Consider the following 13,943-nt stretch of genomic DNA (forward strand, 5'->3'; position numbering starts at 1 on the left):
GTGCCTAACACCTTCCCACTTTGTAACATAGTCTCTAAGCTTAGATCAACAGTTAGTAGATCAAGTACCTATCCATGTAATTTTCAGTCTCTAGATTGTAATTAGGAAACAAAGCCATGTACTTTATCTTAGATTGTATCTAGGATCAAAGCTATGTAATTTCCTATGATCAATGTACATTCATTTGCAAATTAATAAAATGAAGAATTTTTTCAATTATGGTTTTCTTATTTATTCCAACAATTAAATAAGTGGCGACTCCATTGTAAAACCCTTAATCTAAAGGAGAAAAATATAATTAGTCGAACCTCCATTTTGAGAGACAATAACACAACTCCACCTATTCATATGGGTTTGGCCCAATAATACCTAAAAAAAAGGAGCCGAAGGCGCGGTCTCTCACAAAAAGCTATATTTTAGGTATGCTTGGTTGAGATCAATGAAATCAACACACATCATCCATTTCCTGTTTGACTTTTTAACCATGACGATGTTAGCCAGTCACTCTGGGTAATAAACTTCTCGAATGAAACCTGCTACTAGGAGCTTGTCTACTTCTTCCATAAAGGCTTTGTTCCACTCGGGGGCAAATACTCGTTGTCTCTACTGGACAGGCTTCTTTTTTGGATAAATGTTTAGACGGTGTTCTATGATACTTTCATCTATTCCTGGCATGTCTTTATGAGCCCAAGCAAATACATCCAAACTCTCTTTTAAGAAGGTGATAAGGTCATCTACTATTGTTGAAGGTAGAGTCGTCCTTAACATGGTGGTTTTGGATGCATCTCCTTTTACTAGCTCTACGGTCTTCAACTCTTCCATTGGTTCTTGTTGCTTTTTTTCAATGATCTTGGTGTGATTTTCTCTCCTTCCAACATTGCTTGATAGCATTCTCAAGCTAACACCTGATCTCCACGAATCTCTCCTATCCCATGGTCAGTTGGAAACTTGACTTTGAGACAGTACCTTGAAGTGATAGCTTTTAGGCGATTGAGAGTTGGTCATCCTAAAATGACATTATAGGTCGATGGACAGTCAACTATAAGAAAATTAATATCTCTAGTTACCTGTGCAAGGTAGGTTCCAGCTGTGACAAATAGAGAAATGATCCCTTTTGGATAAACTTGGTCTCCACTAAAACTAACCAAGGGAGATTCAAAAGGACGGAGCCTTTTTGGGTTGATCTTCATTTGTTGGAAGACTGACATATACATGATGTCTGCCGAGCTCCTGTTGTCGACCAACATTAGACGAGTGTTATATCCCTCTATTGCAATCATAATCACCAATGGGTCGCCATGAGGTTGTTTCACTCCTCTGGCATCGTGTTCTGAAAACACAATGTCCTCTGCTTTAGTCCTTCTATACTTTTTCATTGGGTGTCCTATATGAACACTTTAACCTTTCTTTGGTAGGCTTTTCGCAAAGATTTGAACGACCCCCCAGTGATCGGTCCTCTAGTGATCATTCTTATCTCACCAACAGTGGCCTTAGCATCTTTCTCATCATCTCTCCTAATGTCCGCTTGCTTGGGCTTCTCTTATGCCCGATGATGATGATGGTCCTTTTTCACAAACTTCTATAATTTTCCCTTTTATATTAATTCTTTGATTTGCCCTTTCAGATCCCTGCATTCTTCAGTTGTATGGATGTGATCTTTGTGAAACTGGTAATACTTCTTTTGATCCCGTTGGTGTGGCAGTGAGGTCAAAGGCTTTGGCCACTTCAAGCTTGGATTGTCTTAGATCTACAACAAAACTTTTTCCATGGGCATATTCAGAGGGGTGAAATTTACCATTATCTTCAAGAGGTTCGAGCTTCCCTTTTCACTCTTCTGATTAGGGGAGTGATACTTCTTTTCTTTCTTCTTGTGCCGAGCCTCGTCAAGGTCGTCTATTTGTCACTTGCTATCCATCCCCTTTGTTGTCAATGCGTCTTCTCCGCTCATGTATTTTTGAGCTTTGAATAGGAGATCCGTCAGTGTTGTTGATGGAGTTTTGGCCAAGGAGAAGATAAAATCTTTAGTCGTTAAATTAGCCTGGAAGGCTGTCAGTTGGACTTGGTTGTTTGCTTCATCCACCTCCAGGATTGCTTGATTAAAACATTTTACTTAGGCCCTTAAAGTTTCTCTTTCTTGTTGTTTCATGATTAGCAAATGGGAAGTCGGCCTTTTATGCCTCTAAGCCTTGATGAAATGTCAAACAAACGAATCACTTAATTGATCGAAGTTTGCTATTGATGATGATTCTAGCTTGCTGAACCAAACTCGAGCTACCCCTTTAAGGGTTGTTGGGAAGGATCTACACATCACTTCATCAGGTGTCTTCTGAAGGTTTAGTGTTGCCTTGAAAGACTCTATGTGATCTAATGATTCTGTATGGCCGAGATAAGATTCCAATTGAGGGAGCCAAAACTTTTATGGAAGTGGGCATTCTAGGACTTCACCGGTAAATGATGAATCCGTTTTTTTTTTATCATCCCATCTAAGTTTTTGGTCAACATCCCTTTTAGAGCATTCTTCATTTTGTCCATTTTCTTCCTTATGTCTTCAAAAGCTCATCATTATTATAATTGGGCTGTTCTGTCCACTTGGAACTAGACTGCCCTGTTTGCCTGGAATTGGCCGCTCTATTTGCCTTGAACTTTCTTCTCTATTACTAGTTGGAGGGTTATAGCCCTCATCATCATCATTGTTCCAATTACGCTAGTGAGGATTGGGCATATAGCTATTCTCATGGGAGAGGCGTTGCCTTAATTCCTTATTATGCTAGGTCAATTCTTCAACACTTGCTGCTAGTATTTGAATCTACTGGGTCAACTGCATTGGATCAAGTGGGGTTGATGAACTTTGATTCATTACGTCGTTTGAATGGTAGAGCTACGAAAATTTGTATGATTTAGATCTATGTCCCCATAGACAGTGCCAAATTGATGATGCCAAAAATGGTCTTTAGTCAATAGCATCTTCAAAGCTTATGATAAGGTCACATTCCTTGTAAAGATGAGAGAGAAAGACACAAAGTGGCATTAGCCAATGGTTCTTCGATGATTAAGTCAGTAGATTTCTTAATATCTCTCAAAGAATAAGAATGTAATGTTGTATGTTTGAGATTGTGTACCTTATTTCTCATTTTTGGTGGCTTATTTATAGCCTTGATATAGCCGTTGGGAGCCTCATTATTAGTGTAACCATTGTTGGCTTCTTGATGGCTCTTTTGGCTGTTTGAATTACGTTTGCATGAGCTAAAATGGAGGTTTGAATAGCTTATGATTGGCCTTTCTAACCGTTGGAGCTCGTCAGTTACAAAACTATTAATGGCGACGCCATTCATGTCGTATGGTCATCTTCTCATACGACAACCTTATGGACTGTATGCTCGTCATCTGTATGAACGAGCTTGTGGACTGAAGGTTCGCCAGCTGTATGACAAACCCATAATTTTAGTACTCCTCAGTAGTAATTTCAAAAGTTAAGTATAAAATTTATTTACAAAAAGATGGCATTGGAATCAAATTAAAATTCCTAGGCCTAAACTCTCTAACCATCCCTAGTGGAGTCGCCAAGCTATGGATGCCCGATTCTTCCCCTTTTTTTGTCGGCCCTCGGGGTTGTCGCACATTGGGTCCTTGGCGACGTGACTCATATGTGATTGTGTATCTAGAGTGGGGTATGTGTATGTGGGTCCCTTTTTCTTATTTTTATTTTAGGAGTCACTACCAACCATTGGTTTTGTATTAGGTGTGATTGGTTACCTAGATGTCTAATTTATTTTAAGTTACCTAATTAACTAAACTAAATTTTAAAGGTGCATTAATTAAGGTAAACCAAAAGTCTTTGAACCAAAGATCTGAGACTCAGAAGTTTGGTTATTTGTGGGGAAGGTGTTAGTCAACTCACAATGCCTATCCGAAAATAGTACCTCATTTTAATTAAATCACAAATGTTATCTTTTGGTAAAGAAATTAGATACTTGGCATTTTGATATTTTTTGAAAAGGGTTTTTACAAACAATATACATATATTCATGTGAGTAAATATTTACACATAGTATTCATGTGAATAATAACTCCATCAAAATATACAAGCAAAAACACGTGATATATGTATATATATATATATATATATATAAGTAACATGTGAAAAAGCATACAAGTATATTGTACAATAACATGTGAGTATTTATTTATTATGTAGCTAGCATATGAGCATTACAACTATACAAAGAAAAAAAAAACAACATGAAATGAAAAAGAGAGGGTTGGAAGAATAGATCCTTGTTGTCATCCACCATTTCTCATTTGTATTCATGCAAAAAAAGAATGACAAAAAGAAAAGTTGCTAGTGCCAAATTTATAAGGAACAATATATGCTTATTGGATGTTCAAAGACTCAAGAAAATGAGCCTTGAACACAAATCCGCAAACCACCGCTATCCTATGAAAAATGCTTAAAAAGAAAAATACTTTGGAAAGCATTTTTAAAACAACTTTGAAAACTTTTTTTTTTTTTTAATTTTAAAGTTTCGGCCCTCCTTTAAAAAAAAAAAATCAGATTTTATTTTCACTTGAAAACAGATTTTCTTTATATAAAAAAAAAAAATTTTTGATTTAATGCAGAAACAAATTTTTATATAGTGCAGAAAAGAGTTTTTATACAGTGCAGAAAACTTTTTTTTTTTAATCAAAACAGATTTTTTATTAAAACAGATTTTTTTTTAGGAAATAATGATAAAAAAAAGAGTTTTGAAAAACAGATTTTTTGTTTTGACATTTCAGGTTCCCCTAAAAAGGATTGTTATAAAAAAAAGCTTTTGAAAAAGATTTTGAAGAGAAGCATTTGAAAAATACCTTTCTTAAGAGGAAAAAAAAAATTGTATTATTTTCTAGGGTTTTGGCTTTCGTTTTAAAAAGATTTCTTTTCGAAACTCTCTCTCTTTTTTTTAGAAGAGGGAGAAACGTAAAGAAAAGATTTTGTTTTAAAAACTTTCAAAAGACATTTTTTTGGAACCTTTTTTTGAAAAAGACTATCTTTTTTAGCAAAGAACCTTTTTGAAAAAGACTTTAAAAAAAAGGACCTTTTTTTGGAAAAGACTTAAAAAAAAGAACCTTCGTTGAAAAATACTTTATTATCATTTTTTTATAAAAAGGGGGAAAAGAGATTAAAAAAGAAGAATGATAAATTATACTTTACTACCTTAAACTATACATCAGATTACACTTTGCCCTCTAAAATATTCGAATTTACACTTTACACCATAAATTATCACACTTTATACCCAGCATTACTTTTCCTGATAAATTAGATATAAAATAATAGCATATGACTTGCACATGATCTTTGCTTAGTTTGCACACCGTTTAAAGATTAAAACACCATTTTCACAAATAATTAAAAACAAATGCTTATTTCCTTTTTCTTTTTTCTTTTTTCCAGGTCTTCTTGTCTCTCTCGCCCAGCAAGTCTTTAAATTCCACTTTTAGAGCATTCGCATCAGTCCGTGTATTTTACACGCCCATTTTTACACTAAAAACCCACTTTTTCTATTTTACACATTCACTTTTACAAATCACCCACATCAATTCATCTATTTTATCACCACTTTTATTTAAATAATCAATTTTCTCCATTTTTTTATTATTTCCTCAACTAACCTTATTATAGGCGCGCACTCTTTCTCTCTCAGCTCATTTTTTTCTCAACCCATTTTTTCTGATTTTGCTGAGAGAGAGAGAGAGAGAGAGAGAGAGAGAGAGAGAGAGAGTCGGGATCTCCCTACCCATAACCCATCTCAATACCCATTTCTGAATCAGCTCTACCTCTCGGTCCATACCGCTCCGATCCACAGCTCCCACGAGCTCCGATCCGCAGCTCCGCACCACCACTTCGCTGCGCAGCTCCGATCCAAGCTCCCACGAGCTCCGCTGCGCAGCTCCGATCCAAGCTCCCACGAGCTCCGATCCAAAGCTCCGCTCTGTAGCTCCGATCCAAGCTCCCACGAGCTCCGATCCAAAGCTCCGCACCACCACTCCACTCCGCAGCTCCGATCCAAGCTCCCACGAGCTCCGCTCCGCAGCTCCCACGAGCGCCGATCCAAGCACTCCGATCCAAGCACGCCGATCGGTTTGGATTTTGTCTGTGGGTTATTTTGTGGTGTCTGTGGGTTATTTTGTTGGTTTTGTGGTGTCTGTGGGTTATTTTGTTGTTGATTTTGTGGTGGTTGATTTTTGATTTTGTCTGTGGGAGTTTGTATCGGAGGAAGAAGATGATGAGGGGTTGGTTGAGCAGATGGAGAAGAGAGAGAAAAAAAGGAGCGAAATTAGAAATATTAAAATAATCTATACATGAGCTACAATAACCGTGTATATATACACGGTTACTGTAGCTCATGGAAATTTTTAGAAGAATTTACCCAGTTTTACACAATCTGATGTGGGAGGATTTTTGGCCAAAATGTGTAAAATGAGGAAGATTTTGTATTATACATGATTATCCATATGCTGATACGAATGCTCTTAGATGCATATCAGTGAACTCCTTTCATACATTAAATCAATGAATTGTTAAGTGGGCTGGGCACTAGAACTTAGAAGAGCGGTTGAACCCCAATACCCAACCCTGTGTCCTAAACTCAACGAATTAAAAAGAGTCTCCGAGATTTGAACCCAAAAAACATACACACTACTTGTTCACGGTTCCTACACACATCAAAAAATAATAAACCAACGTACATGAAAGGTCAGAGAGAGCAAGAGAGAAATCATAGTTTCCTAAAAATAGTAAAAACATCAAACCACCGCATCAGAGCTAGAGAGAGAGAAGCAATGAAGGGAGAAGATGCCGATCCATGCGGTGGCAACGTGGGTACGGAGGCAACAGCCAAAGGTCAAGGCGTTTTGTGACGGTGGTTTCAGGCATTGTGGCGCTTGTGTTCCTGCACGCACACAAGAGAGGGGAAGACTTGGAAAAGAAGAAGAAAAGAAATAAGCATTTTTTTCTCAATTGTTTGTGAAAACTGAAAGGGGTGTTTTGGTCTTTAAACAATGTGCCACCTAAGCAAAAATTATAGGCAAGACATGTGCTATTAATTTTTTATCTAATTTTATAGTGAAAGTGACCTCGGGGTGCAAAGTGTGATAGTTTAGGGTGCAAAGTGTAATATGATGTATAATTTTGGGTAGTAAAGTGTAATTTAAAAAAAAAAAAAAAACCATTTTCTTAGAATAGGGGGAGTAGGGAGTTGTATACCCAAGCATTTTCTTTATGGCACAATATCGACAAGAAGTAGATAGAGAGACAACAACAAGATAAAGTGCATAAGAAAACTAAAGCTTTAAAGGTAAAGGCTTGAAATATAAAGACTTGGATTATAAATGACAAGGAAAGTAAAAACTTGAAATGTAAATGGCTTGAAAAGTAAAAGGTTGAAAAGTAAAAGACTTGAAATATTATATAGTTGATTAAAAATGTTTTTTTTTCCTCCTTAAATAGAGTCTAATCCCCTTCAAGCCTTATGGATCCTTCAACACAAAGACGTGGGAGTTCTTACGCCATCACCGCTCTTGTGAGACATACCCATATTGTGCCCTCATGGGGGTTTTAAACACCATTTAAAGAGGAAGATAGAAAATCTTCTTCTTCTTCTTTTTCTTTTTTTTTTTGGTGTCTAGATATAATATATATATGTATGTATGTATGTATGTATGTATGTATGTATATTTACATATATAAGAGCAAGGAAAATAAAGGGGGATTGGGATGTGCAAGAAAGTAAAAGGGATTGCAAATAATGTAAAGCCAAGTAAATAAAATCCTAGATGTCTAGGTGGTATGTGATTTCATCCCCCTAAAGGTACTTCCCACTCTTTGTCTAGGATGATAGTCCAATGCCCATCTAGGATGAACAACACAAATATAATATCTAACAACAATATTAAAAGCATTGAAAATAAAGGGTTAGATGCAAACATAGAATATACAACAAAGTAATGTAAAACAACTATTTACACAACAAAGTAAATGAAAGATTTTTATTTTATTTTATTTATAAATTTGTAAAATGACTACAATGGTAAAAGGGAGAGATGAGTTTAGTTATCAAGGAACTAAACCCACCCCCAAATCCTTACCCACAAAGATTACAAAGAGGGAGGAAGGATGGAGCTTTTAGTATAGGGTTTCCTAGAGAGAGAGATTTTTTTGGGGGGGGGGGGGGGTTACTAGGGTTTTTTTTTTTTTTTGGATTTTTTCTCTTTTCTCTCTCTCTCTCTCTCCCCTCTTCTCTTTTTTTCTCTTCTCCTATTTTCTTTTCCCACTTCCTTATTTTTTTCATCTTTTTTCTCTTTTCTATCTTTACAATTCTCTTCCATTTTTCATTTCGAACCATTTTTCCAAAATTTATTTATAGGAAAAGTGAGGGAAAAGGGAGGCTCCAGTTCCATCCTTATCCACTTCGTAGTGCCTCATTAGCATTTTTTTTTGTCGTTTTTTGATTTCTTGTTTGATTTTCACGTGGCTGTTTGGAGGTCTTTCCGAGCTCCATTTTCTTTGGATTTTATATGCATAGAAATCTCTGGATGTCTACTTTCCAATGGTTTTCTCTCGTTCAATTTGGAGCTATGTTCTCCAAATATTGCGCTCAGAAGGGGGTGACGCAAAGTTGAAAAATTATGGACGTCTTCCCTTGAAAAATTCATATCTTTTAATTTGGAGCTAAGATCGTGAGTCCTTTTGGCAAAAATTAGCTAAGACCTTGTTCTTCAAGATGGTCCAGTCTTTTCATTCCAGTTCTTGCCCAATCAGTACAGTTTTTGCACGAACCCAGGTAAAAAACTGCCATTTTTCCTGAAAAATACCGCGAAGTAGGGTTTCGGTATTTTTGTGATATCTCATCCATTTTAGCTCCAATTTTGGCTCGTAAACTATCATTTTGCAGGGGGAAAACATGCCCTATGAAATGGTCCAAAATCTAACACAATCCAATGGTTGGATCAAAAAGTCAACTTTTTTACATACCAGTTAAGGTTTTAGTCAAATTTTCTGTAAAATGAGTTTTTCAAATGATGTGACTTTTTGATTCACCATTCAAACATGTCGTATTTATTTTTACCCTTTTTGGATTTAAAACTTATGTTTTTGCACTGTTTCTAATTTTTTGATTTTTTTGGTCTTTGTTTGACACATCAATCAAGGTCGGACAAAATATGGTATCGATAGTGGCTTCTTATTTTGATTCAAGTAATACCCTTCCTTGTATTAATCATACATATATCACTCTTATTCCAAAGGTAAAGAGTCCTCGAGAGTTTTTGGTTTTCGCCCTATTACTGTGTAACATTTTATATAAGTATGTTTCTAAGGTTTTGGCAAACAGGCTCAAAAAAATAATGTTTGACATTATTTTTTTGAGTTTTAAGTGTTTTTCATCAAATAAGGCAATTTTAGATAATATTCTTGCTACCTTTGAAACTCTACATCACATGAAAACCAAGAAGATTGGTAAATCGGGTTTCATGACCATGAAGTTGGCTATGAGCAAGGCTTACGATTGCATTGAGTGGAGTTTTTTATGTCAGCTGTGGTTAAAATGGGTTTCAATTACTGGTGGATGAATATGATTATGGAATGTGTCAGCTCCGTATCGTATTCCATCTTAGTCAATGGTGAACCCCAGGGTGATATCAAACCTAAAGTGGGATAAGATAACTTCAAGAGTGGAAGGAAAAGCTGCTATCCCAAGCAGGAAGGGAGATACTACTTAAGGCAATGGTTCAAGCAATTCCTACGTTTGCTATGAGTTGCTTTAAACTTCTAGTGATGTTGTGTCATGATATTGAGGTTATGATTCATAAATTTTGGTGGAGCCAATGTGGTGATAGGAGGAAGATTCATTGGAAAAATTGGAATCTCTTTGCTTAGGTAAGGGTGGATGGTTTTAGAGAATTGATTGTTAAGCTGTTTGGTCAATCAGAAAATAGAAGGAAGGAAGAAAGAAAAATGGAAAAAAAGAAAGAATTAAGTAAGGGGTTGACAGTTACTTTAAGGGTAACCACCTCCAAGTGAAGAGAGAGAGAGAGAGATGAGAGAGGAGAATGAATGAGAGTTAAAGTTGGTTAATTCTTAACATAATCTTTTGGGGGGAAGCCCAGTCTAACGTAGTGGACCTAAAGCCCCATGTGAGGATAACTGTGCATCCGAAGAGAAGAAGGGATAAGGGCAAGGCCCATCTGGAAGAGGAATCCCCAAAAAAGAAAAATGATTACAATCCGAAGAGATCGCCTTCTGTCCGAAGAGATTTTATTCTTCTGGCGCGAATAGTACGTATCAATTAAACGTATATAAGGTCAGAATGAACTTCTAAGCACTCTTTCTGGTCAAGATAAGCTTTGAGTATACTTGGAGACGATAAGAATGAAGAAATATCTAAAGGAAAAGCTGCTACCACCGTATTTAAGGCACTGCAGCAGCTTATCTGATCGCATTTATGTGGAGAAGACCCCTGAACAGTGTAACCTCACCTACCGCCACTCACACAGAGCTAAAGGAGATGCTTCACGTGACATATACTCGAGTAGGTTCACAGATGAAATACAAGTGGACGATGGAGATGATGGAAAATGAGGATATATAAAGGAAAGAAGCTCATGGAAAAAGGAGAGAGGAAAAAATAGCAACAGGAAAGAAAAGAAAACTTTATTGTAGTTCTAAGAACTGTAACCATTATATAGTCAATGATATGCCTTTTCAGACACCAATTCATTCCATTTTTTATGTGTAACTTCATATATACTTGTAGGTTGTGATTAATTGTTGTCAATTCCATAGTCAATCTAGCTCTTTCACCCATTCTCTACAAATTCATTGTTTTGGGCTTGGGCCACAAATCCTAACCCTACAATCTTCATTTCCCAAAAATTAGCATCTTTTATACAATTCATTACTCTTTTTGCCAAAACTAACAACCTAACTAACTGACTATGTAACAGACACCACAACTGCTACTAACTAATCGAGCATAACCACAATTGCTAATTATCATACATAGCCCAGGCCTACTCATGCTAATCACATAGTCCACTAACTAGTTTCCTAACATAACCCCCCCTCCCCCCCTCCTTTAGAACATCCTGCCCACAAGATGAGGAAACTACTGATGAAGACAAAACAGGTCCTCTCAAGTGGCATCTTCAACTGAACCTCCTTGCCATTGAATAAGGAGCTGAGTAATAGTCCTCCTCTAAAGTTGATGAGACATGGATTAAAGCACAACTGCTAGTTCAGGAGTAAGGATACCTTGAGAGTTAACAGAAGGCACTACAGAAATTGAAATGTTGTGGTTGAGGCAAGACACATGGAACACAGGGTGAATGGCAGACTCAGTAGGGAGGTCCAACTTGTAAGCCACCTCACCAATCCTTTCTAAGACTTTGTAAGGACGAAAAACCAAGGGGAAAGCTTCTTAGACCCCCTATATGCAATAGAATGTTGCTTGTAAGGTTGCAACCTGAGGTAAACCTAGTCCCCAACCTTAAAAACCCTTTTAGTCCTGTGGAGATCACTCTGCCGCTTCATCTTGGCTTGAGCATCCACCAAATTTTGCTTCAACAAAGTGAGAATCTGTTGTCTAGAATGCAGGATTGAGTCTACTGCAGTTACCTGAGTGGTGCTAGGAACATAATCAACAAGTCTTGGGGGACTAAAACCATATTGTGCCTCATAGGGAGTCATCTTGGTAGCAGTATGATAATTAGTGTTGAACCAAAACTCAGCTATAACCACTTAGCTCATCTAGTAGGGTTGTCAACAGAGAAAGATCTCAAGTAATGCTCCAAGCTTTTATTCACTACCTCAGATTGCCCATTTAATTGTGGGTGATAAGTAGAGGACATGGCCAGCTGAACACCTTGCAGTTTAAACAACTCAGTCCAAAACTTAACTGTAAAAACAGGATCTCTTTTAGACACCATGGAATTAGGTATGCCATGTAACTTTAGGACATGCTAAGCAAAGAGAGCATCCACTTTAGCAGTTGAATAGGGATGGGACAACCCCATAAAATGAACATATTTTCTTAATCTATCCACCACCACCATAACCACATTCATTCTTTGAGATTTAGGTAAGCCCACCACAAAATACATGCTCACTGCAGTCCAAGGCTTATCAGGTATTGGCAAGGGTTGGAGCAGAGCAATAGGATGACAACTCTCATGCTTCATTTGCTGACACACCCCACACTCTCTTATATGCTTCTTCAAATTTGCTCTCATACCAACCCAATAAAATCCTATTTCAATCTATGGTAAGACTTCAGAAATCCTGAATGGCCACTTAGGGGACTGTCATGAACCTGCTGAAGGACCTTAAGCTTCAAACCACAAGAAGGACTCATATACACCCTTCCTTTATACAAGATCAAACCATTATGCAGAGAAAAGAACTTTGGCATATCAGAACCATCTTGTAACTGCCGAAGCAAGGACTGCACAACTGAATCAGACTAATAACTAGCCTTGAGTTCATCAAACCAATAGGGGCAAGGAAAAGAGATCAAGCACAATGAAGGAGTGACTGGATTGACAGTGGTCTAATTTGTAGAAGCTAAGTCTGATCTCTTGGACAAAGCATCAGCAACTTTATTCTCGCACCCTTGCTTGTATTCCACCACAAACAAGTAACCTAAGAGCTTAGTTAACCACTTTTGTTGAGCAAGTGTAGCAATTCTTTGCTCTAAAATGTACGTCAAACTCTATTGGTCAGTTTTGATGATGAAAGGTCTCCCCAAAAGATAAGGCCTCCACTTGTGCATAGCAATGACCAAAGTAAGTAACTCCTTCTCATAAGTTGACAGTTGTAAGGCTTTTCCTTTAAGCAATTGTCTCTAAAAAGCAATAGGCCTTTAGTTCTGCATCAAGATAGTCCTTAAACCCAAAACCTGAAGCATCACACTTTATAGTGAAAAGGTGATTGAAATCCAGTAATGCCAACATAAGAAGGTGGCTCACTGCAACCTTTAGCTATTGGAAAGCAACTTCAGCCTAATCAGACTAAACAAAGGAGTTTTTCTTCAAAAGTGTAATGAATAGGGCATCTATCTATCCATAATGCTATATGAACTTCCTATAGTAGCCTGTTAAGCCCAAAAAACCTTTCAAGGCTTTGACAGATGTAGGGGAAGGCCAAGACATCATGGCAACAGTTGTTTTAGGATCAATACTCACACCCTGGCTAGAAATGATGTGACCAAGGTACTCCACCTTTGAACTACCAAATACACACTTACTTCTCTTGGCATACAATTAATGGTTCAACAACAACCCCAACATTGTTCTGAGATGTTGGAGATGTAACTCCAAGGTTGGACTAAAGATAAGTATATCACTAAAGAAAACTAACACAAACCTCCTCAAATAAGGCTTGAATACATCATTCATTAAGGATTGAAATGTTGATGGAGCATTGGTCAGTCCAAAGGGCATAACTAAGAACTCATAATATCCATCATGTGTTCTGAAAGCAGTCTTATGAACATCCTCCTTTCTCATACGAATCTGGTGATATCCAGACCTTCTGTCCAACTTAGAGAAAATTGTGGAACCAGCAAGCTTATCAAGCAACTTATCCACCACTGGAATAGGAAACTTATCCTTGATAGTAGCCTGATTCAAAGCCCTATAGTCAATGCACATTCTCCAAGAGCCATCTACTTTCCTTACCAATAAAACTGGAGAAGCGAATGGACTCTAACTATGTCTAATAGAACCAACTTCTAACAATTCAGAAACTATCTTCTCAATCTCAGCTTTTTCGAAATGTGGGTACCTATAAGGCCTTTGACAAATAAAGGCAGTACCCTCCTTCAAAATAATCTGATGCTCATGGCCTCTACAAGGAGGTAAACCAATAGGTGTGGCAAATACTGAAGCAAACTTAGTCAAGAGCTGCT

The sequence above is a fragment of the Quercus suber genome, unplaced genomic scaffold (assembly GCF_002906115.3).
Source record: "Quercus suber isolate HL8 unplaced genomic scaffold, Cork oak 2.0 scaffold_100, whole genome shotgun sequence".
NCBI classification, from domain to species: Eukaryota; Viridiplantae; Streptophyta; class Magnoliopsida; order Fagales; family Fagaceae; genus Quercus; species Quercus suber.